Source organism: Trichechus manatus, unplaced genomic scaffold (genome assembly GCF_000243295.1).
Source record: "Trichechus manatus latirostris isolate Lorelei unplaced genomic scaffold, TriManLat1.0 scaffold00150, whole genome shotgun sequence".
NCBI lineage: Eukaryota > Metazoa > Chordata > Mammalia > Sirenia > Trichechidae > Trichechus > Trichechus manatus.
The window spans coordinates 375150-397784 of record NW_004444086.1 but is presented as its reverse complement, the minus strand read 5'-3'; the positions used below and the strand labels follow the sequence as shown (position 1 = coordinate 397784).

Sequence of the window (22635 nt, the reverse complement as noted above, 5' to 3'; positions counted from 1 at the left end):
TTTCATAATTCTGCTATACAATCACTATCTCTTATCTTTTTAACTCATTTCACCTATTACCCCAACTTCAATAGTATTTCAGTCCCCTAGAACCTGAGTCCCTAAGTGGCACAGTGGTTTAAGCGGTAGACTACCAGCCAAAAGGTAGTAGTTCAAACCAACCCAGAGATGCCTTGGAAGTAAGGCCTGGCAATTTGCTTCTGAAAGATCTTGAAAACCCTATAGAGCAGCTCTACTCTGCACACATAGGGTCGCCATGAGTCGGAATCAACTCATTGGCAACTACCAACAGGAAGAACCTTAAAGCCATTGATTTATTCACTTTTCACTGTCTCATGGCCTCACACCCCTCCTCACCCAGTTTAAATTCCATAAACCATTATATTCATTTCATTTCATATACTTCCAAACTCCTTAACTCTCTTATTTATTGATATACCCTTGTCTAAACAACAATACTGTAAAAATCTCACATTCCACCAACTCTATGTCTACGACTCTGAAGCTGTATAAAACTGGAGAAAAACACATTGCCAGACTGGTCTCCTTTAATTCATGATCAATAACCTCAAGTATACCCTTAATGCTTCCTGGCAATTATGCTGCGTTTTCATAATCCATTAATCATCTTCTCCCCTAGATTCCTGTTTCATACCTTCTCCTCTGTTCAATCTTCTATTTCTTTCTTTTGCTCATTTTCATTGATCTTGTCTTCTGTTTCATGCAGAATATGAATATATATATATATATATATAGATATGTGCATGTGTGTGTATGTATGTATGGGCATATGTATGTATATGTGTATATATACATATGTATATAAACATACACACACATATTTATATATGTACACTCTATGTATATAGTGAGAGAGACACACACATAGGATTGCCATGAGTTGGAGTCAACTTGATTGGAATTAGTTGTACTGATCATTATACTATATAAATAATGTTATTAATTTTTTCTTATCTATCACTCTTGAAGCAGAGATTTTACTCTGTTTTGTTCACTTCTATTCCCAGAGTCTATGTCCCACCTTATAAGAGGGTAGTAAGAAACTGAATTGAGAAGGTAGACAGGGACCAGAAGATATAAAGGTCTTGTGCAAAATGCCAGGGATTTTAAATGGCCTTAGGTATTGGGCAACTATTGAAATACTTTAATTGGAAGAATTATAGTGTAAATGTTGTCTTTTAAAAAGCTTTCTCTGAAGAGAGTAAGAGAATGTTTTGGAGCCATGAGACAGGGATACCGGTTAAGAATCAATTACGATAGTCCAGAAGAAGCCTTAAGGAAATAGAACTAGAGATTAAAAAGAGTAAGCAGTTTCATGGTATTTATATACAAAGCTCTGGCTCATACAAATTTGTGGCTCCATGTAGGTAGTATAGTTGAATGTATTTAAGAAGCACAGTTTGATAGCCATGACTATTTATTTAAAAAGAATTATTTTCTTTAGTTACATTTCCTAAACAACATTAAAGAGCTTCAATTCACTAAAAAAAAAAAAAAAAGACGCTTTGCTATTATTTGATACTCCTGTACCTCAATGCTACTCTGGAAATCCTCACATGATAAAACTTTATTTCTGTCATTTGCTTCACTCTCTTTCTTCTCCCTTCTTAAAACCTCCTCTCTCTCTCAGATCTGATTATATTTGTCCATTAACCTTACTCTCAGAAAGCAAGATACTCTTTTTTCAGGGGGAAATTAGAAAGGCAAATATAGGATTGTTTTATCCTGTTTGTTGAAGGAGCCAAGTGGTAGATATGAATTATTATTATGAGAATATGATTATTTTTGTTTTGTCACATAAGAAATAGAAATGTCATAACTTGGTGATTGATTGGATGTAGAAGGGAAAAAATGAATTACCTACAGACTTCTGGCTTCCAGTCATTCATCCAATATTCACTGAATGCTTACCAAGTACCAGATGCACTATACACTATAAAACAGAAACAATATTTCTGTTCTTCACAGCAATGGAAGTCCATTCTATGACACATTCAAGTAAAAATGCAATTACAGTTCAGCGTGGTAAGTGCAATAATAGGGAAATGTTACGTACTGAATTGTGTCCTCCAAAAATGTATGTCAACTTGGCTAAGCCATGATTCCCAGTATTGTGTGATTGTCCACCTTTTTGTGATCTGATGTGATTATCCTGTTATCTTACTTGTAAATTCTAACCTCTATAATGTTAATGGGGCAGGATAAGAGGCAGTTATGTTCATCAGGCAGGACTCAATCTACAGGATTAAGCTGAATTTTGAGTCAATCTCTTTTGAGATATAAAAGACAGAAGCGAACAGAAAGGAGAGGAACCTCATGCCACCAAGAAAGAAGCACTAGAATGGAGCACATCCTTTGGACCCTGTATCCCTGCACTGACAAGATAATAAACCAGGGGAAGACTGATGACTAGGACTTTCCCCCAGAGCCAACAGAGAAAGAAATCCTTCCCCAGGAGATGGCACCCTGAATTTGGACTTCTAGCCTCCCTAACTGTGAGAAAATAAATTTCTCTTTGTTAAAGCCATCTACTTGTGGTATTTCTGTTATGCAACACTAAATATAACAGGAACGTATAGCATTCTATGGAAGCAGAGAAGATGTGGGAAGAGAAAATGAGTAGAATGTAATTTATTATTTTTGAAATGTCTATGAGATATTCAAAAGGAAATGTCTACTAGGACACTAGGCAGTTGAGTATACAGGAAGGAAATTTAAGATCTGTTTGGGGATTACAATTTAAGGGGTAGAAAAAGCCATGATTTTGAGTTACAGAGCTAAGGAACAGTATATGCAGTAAAATGGTAGAGGTATATCATTAAAACCTTAACAAACAGCACTGAGTAAATTGTGTTCAGAGGTAAAGAGCCGTGGAAACTAGAAGCAAAGGGACAAAAGTGTGCCTGATCCAGTATTGAATGCAATTGATGAGTCAAGAAATAGAACTGAAAATTGACTTTCACATGTAATTGATGAGTCAAGAAACATAACTGAAAATTGAATATGTCAATTAAGAGAATACTGGTGACCTTAGAAAACAGGTCCAGTGATATAGTGGAGGTAAATAAAAGACGAAAGTGAGTTGAGGAGAAAATGGATGGTGAAGAAGTTGAGAATAGCTTCAGATTAAAAAAAAAAGGAAGAAAGTTAATAAGAATACAGAACTTTTACTGCCATGAGAAATAGATGCTCATTAGTCAAGTAAGAGCTCTAACTGTAAGTGCCGTGAGATTTCAGAGAAGTGTAACATTTCTGTGGACAGAAGTCATTGGTTGAGGCTTGAGAAACAGAGAAAGAGAGAGATGAAAATTGATCTAATTACTGATGAATGGAAGGATATGGATTTTGAGGAGGAAAGAAAAAAAATTTGAAAGAGAAGAGGAAATCGAGATCAAGATCCATGACCAGGCAAGCAAATGACATGACCAGTCTTTCCCTTAGAATTTCAGGGCAATATTCATTTTCTGTGCTTTTCTCTATACACTAAAGTTAAATCAACTCATAGTCAGCAGTAATAAAATGATGGCCATCAATTGATAATTGCTTTAGTTTAGCTCAATAATCATCCTTTAAAAACCATTATTATATTTAGTATTGATCTGCATCCTTGTTACTTGTCTCAGCAGACAATCATGGAAGCAGTTATCCATGAAACATAAAATGTTCACTTGGCCTTTGGGTTCTTATAGGCAAGGAAACTATAAAATATAGAGATGAATGAATGAGGCCAGAATGCAGAATTCACTTTTTGACTTAAGTATGAATAAAGGAGAGAGAAAAATAATGTATGCCTAATATTTAGCATCAAAGGTTAATTTTAATAAATCAAAAAGGAATTTATTAAATTATAAATTGTAAACATAATCAAAACATATTAATTGCTTTTTAGTTATTGTGCTACTAATAATATCACAATTATATTCACAAATTAATATCGAGTCTCTTAAAAGCTATACTTTTATCATTTTATTTATTCTCTTTCTGAATTTAGGTAAGCTATCAGTTTATCAGTATAAATGGAATTTGGCTGCATGAGAAGTACCAAAGATTACTATCTCTTAAAATTCATTCCAACAATCACTTTTCTACTAATGACTTTCTTACCTAGAGACGCCTAAAGTAGTCAATACATAAATGCCCAGAGAAAATTTACATTGTTCTTGGGCAGTAAAACTGAGGTTTTATCTAGGTTTATAGGAAGCTCTAGCGAGATTAATTTTTTTTCATTATATTATCTCACTATCAGGAAATTTTCTCTGTAGCATTATATACTACTCATTTTGAGCAGCTTGTGATGGAAAATAAACTCTTTACAAATGAACTCTTTACCTTTTGTATAAACAGCTAAAAATTCCAATTATCAAAATTATTATTTAAAGAACTCAATGAATGAATGAATGGAGAATTTAATTCCCAAAGAAGTGAAACGACCTGTCCAATGTCATACAGCAAATTGAATCCATATTTTCTGATTCTAAATCTCCTCCATCGTCATTATTCTGCATTGTCACTCTAAATATAAAAAAATAGAATTTTCTTGCCATGCACAAGAATTATTAAAAAAAATTTAATGAAATAGGAAATGCTGAATTTTTTTTGACTATTGCTTTTCTAACTATAAATTTTATATATTCTATCGTGACTACTTATATATATCTACCCTTTATTTATTTCTCTTTCAAATATTCTTAATTTTACACAACATGAAATAGTTGGATAATTCTACACCAAAGGGAGATTATGTTCCATCCAATTTTACTGGGCATCTATGCCTGCTGTTTTTCATCTAATTCTTTAGGTTTTATGTTATTTTAAGCTTTTAGATACTGAAAAATAAAATAATAGCTTTATGCATATGTATTATATATATATATTCCAAATGACCATCAGTCAGAAATAACATGTATAGTCACACATAAATACCGTATTTTTATGCAAATAACACTCGCCTTCTACTTTTGTTTGCCAATTGCACCCTCCCTCTGCGAGGTATTTTCATAAACACTGCTATGCCAATTTTTTTCACATGTTGCTGTAAAAAAAATATCGTAGCATGCTTACAAAAAAGCTTGTGGTGGGGAGGGCAAGGTTGGCAAATAAACATAGAAGTTGCCGTTATTTGTGTAAAAACAAGATGTATAAACCATATAGTATTTGATCCAGCCGCCCAAAACTAATCTAGAATTTACAATTCTCTAAAGTTTGGAAAAGCATGATAAAACTCACAAAGAAGATATTTGGAGTGATTTCAAGCATTCTGCTACTTGTCGGAAGCAATATTTCTTGAGTTGTTCCTATTTTAATAGTAGATGATCGGAATCTAAAACTATTACAGAAGTTATTTAGCCCTAGTGGCGATGTGGTTAAGTGCTTGGCTGCTAACCGAAAGACTGGCGGTTCAAACCCACCAGCTGTTCCATGGGAGAAAGATGTGGCAGTCTGCTTCCAAAAAGATTACAACCTTGGAAACTGTATAGGGTGGTTCTACTCTGTCTGACAGGGTTGCTATGAGTCAAAATTGTTTTCTGGTTTAGACATTGTACCAAAGTAATTCACTTATCAAGCCCATTTGATAGAAAATACTGGGAGATTATGAAATGTAAAATAGTTTGTTGATCTCAAAATATCTCTGGGAAAAAAGAACAGGAGGAATGAAAGTAACCTTGCTTTACATGAAAACCAAGAGAATAATTTTAAATATGCCAGCCTATATGTGGCAAAATTTAGAATATAATTTATGTCTTTCTGTTCCCAGTCTGGGTCAGCATTAATAACTAAGAACAGCTCAATCTATTGTTTAGATGGCTTCTGTGAAGGAATCTCTGCCTTGGTGGGGATAAATGGGGGCCATCAAGATCTCTTACGTTTCTCATTGTGTGACTTTAAAGTGTGTGGACTTCTCTGCCTACCGTAAACCCAGCTCTAGCAATTGTTTAGCAGGCTGGTCAACAAAATTCAAGTAAACAACAATTCAGTAAAATTACCTAGCAGCAATGTATTTATTAGCTTCATGGTTTCCACATACAAAGCAAGAATACTTTCACTCCTCCTATCCATCTTCCCCTCAAATATATATTGAAGATTAACAAAACATTTCATATCTTGTTAACTTCCAGTATTTTCTACCAAATAGGTTTGCAAAGTGAATTACTTTGGTACAGTTCCTGATATCCTTTTAAAGCATGTATGAGTAACTTTTGTAATAATTCTAGGCAATACAGCAATATAAAGATATCACATGAAAATAAATATTAATTTCTTACTGGAGAAAATTGCAAACTAAAAGCATTTGTCTTTGTTTTTGTTCTATTCAGTTCCATTCTCTGAACTTTTGCCTTTTTGCCTTCTCCCAGTCCCTTGTTGCTCTTTACCTCAGCATGACAGAAAATCAAGATAAACTACGTTGTACTTTTTTTCTGGCAGTTTTCCCCTCTGGTTTATCATCTGCTTTCCTTCAGAATTTTGAGTGAGTGAATTTTCGAAACTGTGATGAGTTAGATTAAAATGCTGATCAATGAGGTTTGATCCTTTAAATTAGATTTAATGTTATTAATATTCAAATATATATGATCAAAAATACTGTACAGACAGTGCAAAAAGGTGTTTTAGATCATTACTTCCAAGTGAAGGGGATTGGAAACAGTCAATACTCATCACTCAGAAGCTACTCTAAATCGGTATAAAATGTTATGTTGCAGGTCAAGGTCAGAGTACCGATGCATGTAATCAAAACGTAATTCCATGAATTCAACACCTCTCGTGTTTCCAACTTTGTACTAGGAACTTTATATTTATTGTCACATTTAGCCTTCCAGCAATTCTATGAAGTAGGTATTACCACCTCAGTTTGCATATCATGATTCTGAGGCCCAGCAGGGTTAATTAGCTTGTTTAAATTTATATCACAAGTAAGGACGAAGCTAGAATCTGAACCCAGGTTTGGTGGAATCCAACATTACCCACCCGCCTTCTACTATATCACAATACCATCTCATCTTTAAACCAAGCCATGCTTGTTTACATGACTGGAGCTCTTCTTACACTGGGTTTACACTTAACAATTATTCCGAACATTCTCTATATTGCTTAACATTTAGAAGCTAATAGAAACCAGAAGCATCTTCTTATTCATGTATCTAATCGGTGGATATTTTCATTCTTGGACAGGCTCAGAACAGTAGCAAAGTCAATACAGTCATTTATTTTAAAATCAATCCTTCACTTTCTCAAGAAATTTATCATTTCATTTACTCTCAGTAATGGCACACCTTATAAAATTGTCTTTTTAAGTAAATTTGCTTTTGTCTTTTAGAGCACATCCTGATTAATACATTCCTGCTAAATAATCTTACCCAGTTGTTGTTTACTTGACTTTTGTTGACCAATGTTCTAATCAACTGCTAGAGCAGGGTTTTAGGGGGGCACAGTGGTCATTCTAAAGCTTTTATCCGCATGCCCTAAAGTCACGCAATGAGAAACACAACAGACCTTGGTGGCTCGCATCTAGCTCCTCTTCAAGGTAGAAATTCCATGCCTTCTGGACAAGTAGCACTCCAACCAGCCTTAAATGCTTTAATTAACTGGAATCTCAATGAGTTGCAGAAAGTTGTTTTTTTCCCTGCTAGTACATAGAGGCAATCCCCTAATATCTTTCACTTTATAGTCTGCTCATGTTGCATAATATAAAACAAATTTGCTTTTCACTAAAAGAAAAAAGAAAAATCCTCCAATATATAAAGGTAACTATTCTGTTCCTCTGTAGTCTTTTTTTCTTTTAAATATCATTGTCTCTCCCACTTTTGTTCATGTGACATTCTTCCTGATGTGTCCTTGCATTTTTCATTAATCGAACCCTTGCTGACTGCCTACTATTGATCAAGCACTTTTTAAGCATTCCTGTCATAAAAGAGCTTTTGGTTTAATGCAAGCACGCATATACAGACAATAATTACACCACAAGGTAGTATATACCATGATACAACCGTGAGAGGGTCTAGCACGGACACCTCATTCACCCTGGGGAAAAAGCAAGGTCAGAGAAGACTGCTCTTAATGTGAGGGATTAATGTGAGACTGGTGAAGAGTACAAATGGTGTCAGATCTTTGCGAAGTAGCATCACTGATCACTGTTCCTTTGATGTTCACACTATGATTCTATTTTTGTATTAGCACTGTATTATCCTTATGATATTCTGTTGTGATTCTTAGGGTTTTCATTAGCTAATTTTCAGAAGCAGATTGCCAGGCCTTTCCTTGTGTTCTGTCTTAGTCTGGAATCTTTGCTGAAACCTGTTCACCATGGGTGACCCTGCTGGTATTTGAAATATCAGTGGCATAGCTTCCAGCATCATTGTAACACACAAGCCACCAAAGTACAACAAACTGACAAATGGGGGTAGAAGAAATACAAACTAAATGTTTCTTAAATGAGAGGATGTTGAGACTTCATCAACTCACCGACTTTGGACATGTCATCAGGAAAGATGAATAGCTGGAAAAGGACATCATGTTTGGTAAAGCAGAGGGTCAACAAAAATGGGGAAACCTTCAGTGAGATGGATTGACACAATAGCTACAACAATGGATGTTTTGTTCTGTTATACATAAGGTTGCTATGAGTGGAAGCCAACTCTATGGCAACTAACAACAACATCATCCTTATCATACTTATGGTTCATATTGAGATGGAAGTACTTTCATAATCAGTAAAGTTTTTAAAATAATAAATTCAAGAATTACATTTATTCCCTCTGTAATTCCATTATGTTGTTTAAGCCCACTGTTCCAGACAACTTAATGATATTTTTTTTTTTATATTGGTTCTTAAACCTACCAATTCATGTGAATGAGATATGGGGGCCAACTCTCCTGCCACTTAGTCTCAATGATAACATTGACTTTCAGGATATAGGAAAAAATGCAATAAGATAATTTACTCACATACTACTTTTTAGATATTTTAAAACTATAAAGAGTAGAAGTAAAATACATTTTCTTAAACTGATTGGTCTTTTCTACTTTTCAGAGAAAATAATGATAAACAGTGTGCTGTGTTCTAAACTCTACCAGACCAGTTCACAGAACTGAGGGGAATAATCAACAGCAGAGTTAAAATTCAGATCAACTTGCATATTAGTAAAATTGCTACTCCGAGTCAAATTTTTCTACCAGATAAAGTAATAATGTTGCTCATCGTGACATGCAAAGTTTAAACAGATTTTCTAAGTGTCAGTTTATCAAAAATGTATTTCCTGAACACTCCTAAAACTTTCCCTAGTACTCTTTAACCCACTTCTTTGATTTACTCATCTTCATAGTACAGCCTCTGTCAAAGAACCTTTGTTTACTGTCTGTTTCCTCCCACCAGAATGTAAGCCTCCTGAGAGTTGTTGAGTTCATCCTAAGGCCTTAAATAGTGTCTTACGTATATTAAAAAAAATAATATTTATTATTATTAACATTATGAACATTGCTGAACAAAAATAAAATGCGGTTTTCTGTGTTTAAAGTGCATATTTGAAATACATCCAGATAAAGAAACAGGGTGCCTTAAGAGCTAAATTGATTACAACCTTCATTGACCAATTTGTGTACAATTTTTGTGGTTATTAAGAAAATGTTTTATTTCAAGGAGAGCAGCTTCATAAACCGAGGTATCAGGAACCATAATATTTTAAATGAATTAATAACTGTAATCTTTAAATGACTGCCTGTATTTTAGTTATTATAGGATGTGAAATTTCAATTGGCATAACTGTTAGTGAAAAATTGGGTTGAGAAACAACTGAAATTTAACTTCAGATCTTAATTATTCACTTGCACTTTAGATTAATGAATAGAATTAGGACTTTTATATGCTTACTTGGGAGCATATGCATCTCTGCATCTGTTTCCTTGTATTAAATTTTAGTGTTGCTATATTTATTTCTGAGGTTTAAATGATTTTTATGTAGGCGTGAAAGACTATTCAGTACATCAAGAAGAACACTTTTGAGATATCTGATGAAACGTGACAAATTCTGTGGATCAGCAGTCTAGAATTGAGTTTCTGATGCAGGAATGGTGTCGAGCCAAAGCATCTTAACGTGCAAAATAGCTTTTCCTTATCTCTTTTTCTTCCATTAGCATGGTAGTCAACCTCTGGGCTGCATATGAAAGTTACTATGTTTAAACTACTAAATATAAAAAAGATTTATGGGAGCTAAACACACTAGTATAAGAGTTATTTACATTTATTATTATTATTTTATTTTTACTATCAAGCTGCATTTACTGCATGAGTATGATGTGAATGATAATGAAAAAAGTATGTGGAAAGGGATTAAAGGACTCCACTGAAAGAATTCAGTAAACAAAATGGAAATTCATAGGTGGTAGAATAGCCAATATTTTAAAGCTGACATGAATGAATTTCCACCCCCTCTTAACTTTCTTCTATTGTTTAGTGTACTTTACCCATTTTTCCTTTGTAGTTTTTTGCATACTCAAATCCTATGTTCAAATCTAGCCATTAGATTAATAATTGCTGCTATATACTAGGCATGAGTTGTTTGCTCCCCAGCTGTGCAAGAGAGGGTTAAACTGAAGTTTCAAAAATGAAGAGGCAATAGGAAGGTGGGAAGGAAGAATAGAGGAGGGAAGACAGAAGAAATAAGGAAGAAAAGAAGGAAGGGAGGGAAGAAGGAAGGAAGAAAAGACAGATGGATTGAGGAAGGAAAGAGAGAGGGAAGGAGAAAAGAAGGGAGAGAGGCAGCAATGGAAGGAAAAGGAAGGGAAAAGAGGATGGGAAGGGAAGGGAAGGGAAAGAAGAAGGAAAAGGAGAGCTAGAAAGAGAAGAAGAAAAAAGGAGGGATGATGAGAGATTAAGGGAGCAATTGGACATTTACTTGTTGCTGGAACATATTGAACCTGGCCAGCTTACTTTCAACTTTCCACAAGCTTAAGTCTGAAGATAAATCCCATTAGACTTTTAATGAGGCAGTCAAATGTTTTAAATAAATTACAACACAAGTTCAACTGATAGTGGAGTATTCAAAATAGGAAATTTTTTTATTAAAAAAAAAAAAAAAACAGTGCCTGTGTATGTCTATGTGTTAACCTGCTAAAAACTTGCTCTTTTTATTGAACTCTTCAAATATTTAAAACAGTAAAATCTAAGACGCGACAATTTCCATTTGGTACACAAGTCTCAGTTCTACATCTTAATAGAGTCATCGTTTTTATTTTCCAAATACTGTGAGTGAAACATCAAAATATACTCTGAAGCATTCAAACATAGTGTCTGTTAATCCTTTATTTCATTCTCAGAAGGTCCCCTGGTGGTGCAGTGGTTAAGCTTTCAGCCGCTAACCAATAGCTCAGTGGTTCGAAACTACCAGCCGCTCGCTGGAGATAGATGTGGCAGTCTGCTTCCACAAAAATTACCTTGGAAATCCTATGGAGCAGTTCTACTCCGTCCTATAGGGTCAGTATAAGTCGGAATTGAGTCAATGGCAATGGGTTTAATTATGTTGGCTTATTCTCAGGTACTTCCTTAGTTTCAATTAATTAATCATGATTATTCACTTAGTTTTAATGAAGTATCTAAAGTTTTTCTCTTGATAAAAATATTTCTGAGGTGTATATATTTATCTCAATGAGTCACTTGAAAAGCCATTACTTTAGGTGATCTTACACAGCTTTTTTTGCTATAGCCTTGTTCATGGCCTAAACTATCTGGACACTTATGTATATAAAGAAATTGCAAGAAGGCAAATGAAATAAATACATCAAGTTAAACCAGCAGACATTTTCACCAGTAGGAATGGGAGTGAGTTACTATTCACATTTTTCTGACTCTATTTATCTTGAAATAGTCATAGTCATATATGAGTTTGTAAGGCATGTTCAGATTATTTTGGGTTTGGAGGAAATCAGTTTCAATTCAATATTATTTCTAAAAGAAATTTTAGATTTGTCAACTCTGGAAGGTGCTAGCATTCCTTAGAAAACAGATAAAGACAGCATGGAAATAGGACTGTATGTTTAGAGTTCTGCATTGTAATTGACACCTCTAACTTCTAAGTTTGCTGAAAATAACTAAAAAAAGGGTGCATTTAACACTCTCTGTAACAGTATAGCTGAAAGTATCCTGAGTGTTAAAGGAAAGGATGGCTAAATGTTATTCCATGATGGCTAAAGGCAGTAGCATTGTGTCTGACACGCGAACCATTTCTCTCACTTCATAAACTTAAAATAAATCAACAAACAACATAGTTTCTTTGTTTCCTGTTATTTGGAATACATAATGGGTGACAGTTTACGTTCTCTTTTGTTGTCTAGCTTCAAAAGTTATATACTACAAACAGTATTTAGTATTTCTATTCCTACTGTGAATTTTACTAGGCCAGTTACTTTAATAAAACCTTCATATTTCTTTGGGCAAGTATCCGTGTGTGGCATTTCTATTCTTTCTGCCGTCTCCAAGATGATGGTTAGACGATGCATCTCACCTTTATTTATTTTTCTGCTCCTGACTGTATACTGAATTTTATAGGAGTTTCTGGCAGGCTTGTTTTATATATATGTATACATATATATATTATGAGAGTAACATTTGATAAAGAAGAAACTTTGTTACTTTAAAATTTATCTGTACTCAGAAAATAAATTTCTTTAAATATCCCACAGTCTCTGCTGGAGGAAAAAGTAACACTTCAGGTTAGACTTTAAACATAATGCATTATCAATGAATTTCAGCCCAGAAAGAATTAGCCTTCTGGGTGCACAGCTTCTCAGTCTTGGCTTCCAGCCAGGGTGATGTTCTAGCTATATTTTCTAAGTTTCCCCAGCTGCTTCCCAAATCTGGGGAGGTAGCACCAGCCAGAATCTTCCACTTTGAACACAGTATACTAAACACTTCTCTGTTCTTCTTTTTAAGTAGTTGCTACTAAATGAAGCACAGAAAGTCTGATCCTTGGATTTTAATCTCAATGGCACCTTTCCCACTCAAACAGAATGTGCAAGCAGAGCAGATAAACATTAGACCTACCGGGGACAAATATTTTGCTGGGTTAGAAACATTTATTCAGCATCTTTAAGAAGTAATGTTAATATTGAGATTGAATTAAGAAGCTGAATTTTATTTAAATCCAATTAAAGAATGCCTTTTGGGGGAGGGTAAGAAACAATAGATAAAACAGTTCTAATACTCAGATAAAAATTAAAATTTATATTTTGTATATAATATATAGAAATTTGAAATTGTGACTTTACATATTTATATATAAAACACGTTTTATGTCCTTTGGTGTTTAAGGGGAAAACATGTAAAGGGGGCACATTTCTTAGATAGTAACTCCAACTGGCAGAAAACAAAATGTTATTTGTATACATTTGCAATTTTATTAAAAGGAAAATAAATATCAATATTCTTGAGGTTTCACCTTTCTTTTATTAAGAATAATGCTTGAGTTTCTAAATTACATCTGTATTTCTCTTTTAAGGTTATACTCATGTTATACGAATAAGTCATACATATTGCATTTTTTAAAGGGTTTTCTAAGCACAAATCACAGTGGTGACCAATTTCCATTAAGAGAGATACTTAAAAAGCCTATTGTGCATAGTTCAGTTTTTAAAAAATCTGCCCCATTAGCTTATTATGAGACTTCTATCAATGTAAGTGCTGCGTAAAATTGATCATCGTAAGGTAAATATTCACAGGATTTCATACTAAAACTGTCAACAATCATAGCAGGTATTAAAATCCCATTTGTATACTGAGGAAATGTAAGTTGAAGTATATCTAGTTCAGTACTGAATTCTTTATGATACTAGTTGAAGACTTAGACTGTTGTAGTCAGTAGATTTTAGTCTGTATACACACTGGCTTTACGAAAAAAAACCTTACCAATGTGGCGTCTACTTGACATCTGGACTTAGTAACTGGCACACTCTTAATAGAAAAAAATTATTCTTTTATATGAAAAAACAATTTTTAAATATTTATTGGGAAAATCGTTGTATCTTAGTTTGGGGGGAAATTGAATCAATTACATTAACTTTTGTCTTTACCAATTTCCTTTTGTGGCAAGAAACTCACAGAATGTTATCCATGAAGTTGGTGAGAAAGTGGAGAACTAAAATCACTCTAAGAGCTAGTGAAACACTTCAGTATCTTTGTATACAATTTACTTGAAAACATTTTTATGATCTTTGGGCTGATAAAAATATTCTGCTAGAAGGCACCTTGAACGCAAGCAAAGATAAGTTTGAAAATGACATGATAATGTATAAACTACTAAAACTTTTCTGACTTATATTAGGATTCACAGTATAACCTATCAGAATAAACAAAATACATTACCACTTGAAATACTATGAAACCTGCACTATTTTATTAATTGGGACAAATACAAGGAAAATACAAGTTTAAGAGCAGAGTTTTATTTAGCTTGCTTTAACAGAGATATTGGGAAGAGTAAAACCATATTTAAACAATATTGCTTGCTTGCCAACTCATTTTGCATAAGGAATTTAGAGCCTCACTTTACAGGTATACCAAAAAAGCTGTGTTTGTCCTCCTGGGAATCTATGCTTATGGCAGAAGACATGTATCATTCTAAGAATTTCTCTTTCCTAATAGGAGCTACGAGGAAAGCATCTATTTCCTTATAAGCAATTTATGACTGTATTATACAGTTTTAAATGTCTGTGACAGCTGTTCCTCTAAAGCAGACCATTAGAACAGAGCATGCCTATAAATCTCAGGTCTCAAGTAGAGGAGTTCCCATCTCGGGTAATTTGAATGCCATGTTATAAGTAACACTTCTCCAGGAAACATTTGCAATGCCACAGATTGTATTGGATGCTAAGTTTGTAGAATTGGAGATTCCAATATGAAAAGGCTAAAATTGTTATCAAATGAGGTGTTTTTTGCTCAAATGTTTTGACAACTATTTAAAATATCTCAAATTCTACCTATTTTTAGACAAGATTTTTTTCTGTTTATAGTGCAAATATAACTTCAACACAGCGCAATGACAGGTAAGCACACACATGCTGAAAAGGGAGACTGAATTTGGTTTAAAAATATCATCTGCTTCTACATAAATCTTTCACAAATAAAACTTTATTGTGTTCAACTTGTTTACATAGCTAAGCAACATATATCCATTTATTGTGCACACCTCGGTTCCAGCAAATTAAGCAGTAACTTACCTAGAGAAGCATTTCAATATTTTTTTTCTTTTCCTAACTTGAATTTATCCCGAGTTAGAAAATGAGATATCCAGTATTCAGATTCACTTGGCTCCAGGTTAATTAGAAGGAGCTTTCAGTTCATACAATCTGCCTCAATAATATTCCGAGAGCACTCTTTAGCTCCAGTCCTAGTATCTGAACTCTTCCAGCAGAGTCTCTTTTTATTTATACACACATCGTCCTTTTCAAAACAAGCAGCCAGCTGGAATGATTCAAACCTCTGTTCAGCACACCGTTAAAATGCAGCTTCCTTCTTGGACACGAGAATTACACCAGGGAGCAGACCGAGTACAGCAAAAAGGCTATGAGAACTATTTAATCACCGGAATACCAGCTGCTCCTGCTCTGCTGTTGCTACTGCTGCTGTGGCTCTTGTTTAGCTGTAGTCAGTCTTTCCCTCCCACCTCTTTCTCTCATATCTCCAGAACTATAAAGGCAGCTTTGCCGGATTATGATTGGCAGAAACAACCAATTCCTTCAGCTAATCATCCTCAAGACTTTCAAGGAGCAGGAGCTGTTGTGATGTCATCCAGAGAGTGGGATGTTACACATGAATACATTCCAACAGAAGCTAATTCAGCGATCAGCTGCATTCCTCTCACACCACGGTGATTGATTAGATGCTCCTTGAGGATTTGCATAATCTTTCATTGTAGAGTTGGACTATTTCCTATGAAATGCTAGAGTAAAATTCCACTTTGCCGATATGACACTATACCAAAAGATTCTATAGGGATTAAAAAAAAAAAAAGAAAAGTTTAAGACAGGTTTTTCTGCTGTAAATGTATATATGAGTTAAGAACTCAACAAAAGTCAGCAAGAAGCAACAGGAATATTAGTGAGCTATACACTACTGAAATTAAAGATAATGGTTTAGATATTTATTTAGACAGACTTAGAGAATATTTCTAATAAAAGAAAACAGAAAGCAGATTTTTGTATATGTATACACACATTTTTTTCATTAATTGAGGAAAATTACTGTATTGTACAGAAAAATTCTCTTCTATTCCCAGCATGGACAGCAATTCCTTATCTCCATGCTTCATTTTTCTACTTGACAGTATATGATGAGAATTATCTGCTCTTTTTCCCTGTTAATTCATATTAATTGATAGAGAAACTATAAAGTACTTTTATTCACTTTATATGAAGTTCTTTGAACTTCTTCATTCAAATGCATACAAGATAAAAAAAGTGAGGTGCTTTCAGGCGTGTTCCTTCACTCTAGGCTGTTTGATTGCCTGGGCTCTGTTGCCTAAGTACCTTCTTTAGTCTCCACCACTTAATTCAGTGGAATAAAATGTGCTAGTGTTTGTTCCGCCCTCATAGGCTAGAGAAGAGAGCTGCAAAGTTTTTCAACCACAAGTACCCTTCTGGTATGTAAGAGTCCTTAGTTGTAAAGATTTCTGCTTGAAATACTTGGGAGATTTCAGTGAAATACAAGTTTGACTGGGGAGAAAAATCCTAAAATGTAGGTCTATTAATGATGGGTGGGTGATGTTGCATTTTGAATGAATAATTTTAATACATCCAGTGCTGTTGGACTGCACAAGGCTTTGAGGGTTACCAAGCTGAAAACATATGCTAGAGAGAGGGTAGGTAGGAGTAAAAAAAAAAAAATCTAGCAAATTAAAAGAAAGATCTATCAGTTATTTCTTAACTAACAAATACAATCTCTAGTAGATCATGTGTCCATTACTTTGTCAGATACACAGACTAAAAATATGTTAAGGGGGAAAAAAATCCTCAAACAGGAGTCCAGGATCTACTTACTACCTTCTAAGAAACTCTTGTAATGCAAACATGCTTTTGAAAATCAAGTCAGAATTTCCATGGTGATACATATCAAATTTCAAAATGGATAAATAATTGCAGTTAAATATTTAAAAAATGTCTTAATAAAATAATTATTGCTAGAACAGTATCATGCCAAACAATAACTGCTGATTAAAAAAGTTGATGGAAGATTTTCCATTTTCTGTAGGTTCTCTGATTAATAATGTAGTTTTCTGTGTTCAAGTTCAGTCATCACTCTTGTCTTATTGTTGTTATGTGCCGTTGAGTTGGTTCTGATTCATAGTGACCCCACGTACAACAGAACGAAACACTGCCCGGTCCTGTGCCATCCTCATGATCATTGTTACGCTTGACCCCACTGATGCAGCCACGATGTCAATCTATCTTGTTAAAGGCCTTCCTCTCTTTCACTGACCCTCTATTTTACCAAGCATGATGTCCTTCTCCAGGGACTGGTCCCTTCTGATAACATGTCCAAAGTGTGTGAGATGAAGTCTCTCCAATCTTGCTTCTAAGGAGCATTCTGGCTGTACTTCTTCCAAAACAGATGTGTTCGTTCTTTTGGCAGTCCATAGAATATTCTAAATTCTTTGCCAATACCATAATTCAAAGGCATCAATTTCTTGTCTTATTTTTACAAAAATAATTTAAATAAAAAGAAACATTAAAGTAGTCAAGTTCTTGATCATTTTGTGTACTTCTATTTCACAATTCAATAAGGAATGTCATTTTATTAGAGCAATTGAATTTACTGAAACTTAGTGACAACATGGTGATTTTGAATACATAAGCAAGGAATTTTAATAACTCAGCTGCTAACCCAAAGATTGGCAGTGTAAATCCACCAGTCGCTTCTTGGAAACCCTATGGGGTAATTCTACTGTGTGCTACAGGATTGCTATGAGTCAGAATTGACTTGATGGCGATGGATTTGGTTTAAGCAAGGAATTAAAACATGGATCAGGACTTACCTCCTTAGCACTGGTGATGACTATACTTGATAATTGATTACAATTGAAAGTTGTTGCTTTGGTTTTGCTCAGTATTTTTCTATGAACACTGTAGCTCAAGAAACATTATTATCTGGGGTAAAATGAATAGTATAAGTGAAAGTACTTTGACAATGTAAAAGTGTCATAGGCAAAATGAATGGAAGATATTCTTATAAACATAAAATACTTTTAAATATTTGTTAAACATTAACTTTCAGGAATAGAAAAATCCAGAGATTCCAAGTTCAAATTAATTGAAGAAAAACAAAAACAAAAAAACACGTCACTGCCTTTTTCTCATTGTTCATTAAGAAATAAATTAATTCTTGGGGACAATGGGTCCCACTAGATGTGCATATATTAATGACTGGAAACTAACCAAAAAGTGTTTTCTTTCTTACTCCTGGGGAAATTTCCAGAAATTCACAGCATTCACTAAAAAATAACAACAAAATAATTCCAACAGTACACTGAACATTTTTCTTATAATTTCCTTTGTCTATTGTATTGTCCAACGATTAAAATATATTTGAGAAATTATTATCTTTTTTATCATTTTCTAATCAGTTACGTTGGGAAAATGAACTAAACAAACTTAGGGCTTAGGGGTAGGGAGTGGGCTATGCAAGATAGAAGAAAATAAGGAAGAGGCATTTGTTCAATGTGCTTTTAAAATCATGTAATCTGTGTCCCACAACCTATAGGCCTTGAACTTAAGTCAAATGTAGCATCTATCCAGTTAGTTTGTAATAATATGCATTATGCAAATAATTTGCCCAGCAACTCTTAGTGGAATTCTTCAGAGAAGAAAGCAGATGTTCTCACGTTTCTTTTGACAATATGCAATATACTCTTTCCTTTATCTATTAAGACAGACATATAGTAAGCCCTCAATGGACATTGGTTAAATTGAATCAAATTTGCTGAACAAATGAACTTTTGGAGTTTCATATACTTTTATTCTTTTACACTGTTATGAAATTGTAAAAAATAAAAAAACTTTATAAACATTCTATACTACCCAATTATAATATATATAACATGTTTGTGTGTATATATTTTATATATATATATATATATAAAATGTGTTTGTTTTTACATGTATATGAAGGCGCCCTAGTGGAACAGTGATTAAGTTCTCGGCTACTAACCCAAAGGTCAGTGGTTCAAACCCACCAGCTGCTCTGCATGAGAAAGATCTGATAGCCTGGCAGTCTGCTTCCATAAAGATTTACAGCCTTGGAAATCCTGTGGGGCAGTTTTACTTTGTCCTATAGGATCCTTATGAGTCGGTATCAACTAGAAAGCAATAGGATGGGTGTATATATATGTATATACACTTACTTATCAACATGGTTTGGTTTCAAAGAGCAGGTTGTTATGCAAAAATTGGCGTTATGCAAAAATGGAGGATCACCACCTCAGATCACAAAATGGAGGATGACTACATCATTATATAACTGCCAATTTACATCCTTACATTAGTGCCAAACCACTGAGAATCGTGGTCCAGCCCAGTTGACACATAGCCTTAACCATCATATCCAGAGTTACTCTCACCTCACACCTCTGTGTTTGTTACTGCCATATGTACATTGTTAACGTACAAAATAGAAGAATAGTACATTTTTTACTATTGTCATAAATGCAAAATTTCAGATAATGAGATAGTAAGTTAGGAATGGGTGTATATGCAGTGCCTACTTCAGTGGCTATTATTTAATAGAAGACACAAAAAACAAAAACAAACATACACTTACTGAAATGAGAATTTTTTTTTATGTTAAGTCTTTTCTTATAGTAAAAGTCAGTGGGCAATCAGATCTTCTAACAGAAAACATTATATTAAGGGTAATAGAAAATATTAGAAGACTTGAGAAAAATTTGGTAAAATTTAACAATCTCAATAATTTCTGGTCATCATTCCTTTTTTCATTCACTTTTTTAAGGGGTGGCCCAATGGTTAAGCACTCAGCTGCTATCGGAAAGGTCAGGGGTTTGAACCCACAGGCTGATCCGAGGGAGGAAGATGATGTGGTCTGCTTCTGTAAATATTACAGCCTTGGAAACTCTATGGGACCATTCTACTCTGTCCTATAGGGTTGCTATGAGTTAGAATTCACTCATGGACAATGGGTTTTGTTTTGGTTATTGTTACTAAAGCCAGTCTTATACACATACAACTAAAATCAACAGAAATTTGCACAAATAAAATGCCAAAAAATATTCCCAAGTACACTGCAATTTCTACCTGTAAGATAATCCTGTCACAGGTATGTATAGGTTATAAAATAAAGATACTTACAGCTTTAAATATATACTTTATTTCCAAATTTCATCTCCCTTCATTATTTTTACTGCAAAAAGTGATAATTTTGAATAAATATAACTAATTAAATTCATGTTGTTTTTGGTAGTAGCCATTGAGTCAAGGCGGACCCATGGTTACCTATAGTTGACCAATGTATTTTGAATGAATGCAACTAATTTAATTTATATTTTAAAACTACTAAACAGCTAAAGCTTATATGTGCAGGATTCTGTTAGCATGGTACCACTTTTTCTCTCCTTTTCTTTCAATGATTTTTTCCTTTTTTTTTTGTCATGAGCAACTGTACAGTTGTCTCAAATAACAAAAAGGCCCTTACTAACTCTTTTTTAAAAGAAAAAAAGCATGACTATCAAGAGCTACTATGTTCAAAGTTTCTTGCCTTAAGGGGGAAAAAGCCTGTAATATAATTATGAGTGACTAATACAAAAAAAAAATATTGAAAGAGGGGAAAAAAAAATCTGCTAGCAAGTGAGAAAGAAGGAGCGTAAAGTCAATTTTGCTCCATTGGTATCATAACGCATGGTGAGAAAAATTAGTGGCATAGTATTACTTAGCTTCTCACACATCTGGATCTTTTGTTAGCAAGGTATTCACGAAGGGAAAAACAGGAACTACAGGTTGAAAGAAAGAATCTTTTTGCTAGTATCACTGTAGTGCATTGTTTTAGCAAAAGAGAAATCAGCAAAGCTTCAAAGGACAGTTGAGAGAACAAACTGACTAAACAGTCCAATTCCAGTCTGGCTGACAACTGCCTAAAAGAACATGATTTTTAATAATTAGCGGCTGTTGGACAAAGCTTCATTAAATCATAAAAATCTTTGTTGTGTAGTGTCAGGGTAGCGAGAACCCAGATGAGGTAGGAGAGGGCAGTAGAAATTAAATTCATGATTATTCCATGGTCTGCATACCTGGTATAAGAATTTTCAGTGTATTTCTCTTTTGGAGGCTGTGCAGAGGTGAGGAGAGTTGATAAACGCCATTAATTAGGCCGTGGCTCCAGTGGGAGTCTCTCATCAGAGGAGGATCTTTAAATACTACACTAGGCTTCAATGTGAAGGTCTCTCTTCCAAGGCAGTTTCACTTTGTTTCTTTTCTTCTTTTCTCTTTTTTTTTCCTTTTAATACTTTTGCTAAAAGTTCATTATGGTTTAATGGCTTTTTTTTTTTTTTTTTTGAGTTAGGCCTTACAAACCAAGTCATTTTATATTCTCTAACTTAAAGTCCCAAATGTTCAATGTAAGAAACCTACATGCAGACCAGGATTCCAGCATTGTAGTGACAAATTTGCAAGGACCTGTACTATCGTATAGGGTATTTTGTTTCATCTGTTAGCAAATTCCTTTTATCTTAGGTATCCCAATATCATTTGTCTTCTGTCTGCTCCAGTCCTTTGGGGGAAAGACTTTTCACTTATGTGTTACTCCTTCTAATGCTCTGATCAGCATGGGAAATCTTAATGTTTCACCAAGCCTTTGTAAATCAGTTTCTGTCCCCTTAGTTTGGATGCCTCTCTCTAAAAATTACCTTCACTCTGAAGTAATTCACTGTATGGCCTGACTCTTTCTCCTATGATTTCAGAATAGTGGTGTATGTGTGTTTGTGTGTGTATGTGGCAGTGGCGGGTATGGTGTGAAGTACCAGCAGTGGTGTAAGAACATGGGATGCTTTACAGCTAGCCAGCAATGCCTGAAATACTGCTTACGCTTGAAAGGAGATATGAGTGAATGTATGAGTTCCAATGGCAAGGATGAGGCTGCATATATTCCCTGACTTGTAGCTCAGTGGTGTTTTCTGTAACCTAATGTGTGGACAACACACAAAGTTCATCAGACTACGTTGTCACCATTACCTGCTTTAGAGACACTCACAAATTTTGAGTTCCAATCATAATCCTAGAAATGAAGTGTTTGCCTTTTGACAACAGGAATCATGTCTGTCTTTTTCTGAGAGTTATAGCCACACTACTTGGAGCAGAGCTAAGCACTGAATAAGAACTCAGAGTTGTGTTTTGATTTTTAATATATTTATGAATGAATGAATGATTGGTGGAAACTCAGGAAATGGAGGAAGGGAAGAGTTTCCGCTAGCATTCCCCACACAAATATATTTTCAATGTACCTGTGGCACAGGACCTAAATTCCACAAACAGAAGAAACAACCCATTTCAGGAGGAAGATGTAAAGATGCGTTTTAAAGCAATTTTCCTCACGGATAAGAAAACTCAGATTCATTTTCCCTTTTAAAACTA

The 22635-nt window shown here is 34.3% G+C and overlaps 1 protein-coding gene across 5 annotated transcripts in view; it reads right to left on the bottom strand.

Moving 5' to 3' along the window:
* The window catches only part of LOC101352400 (N-deacetylase and N-sulfotransferase 4), a 493510-nt gene that overhangs the window by 311363 nt on the left and 159512 nt on the right, over positions 1–22635 (bottom strand). For 4 of the 5 annotated variants that reach the window (XM_004385892.2, XM_023740187.1, XM_023740188.1 and 1 more), the window contains one exon: positions 15223–15991. The exons of the other annotated variant lie outside the window; for it this stretch is intronic. The gene's annotated coding sequence lies outside the window, so the exon portion shown is untranslated. The remainder of the gene's footprint in view (positions 1–15222; positions 15992–22635) is intronic. 5 annotated transcript variants of the gene reach the window in all.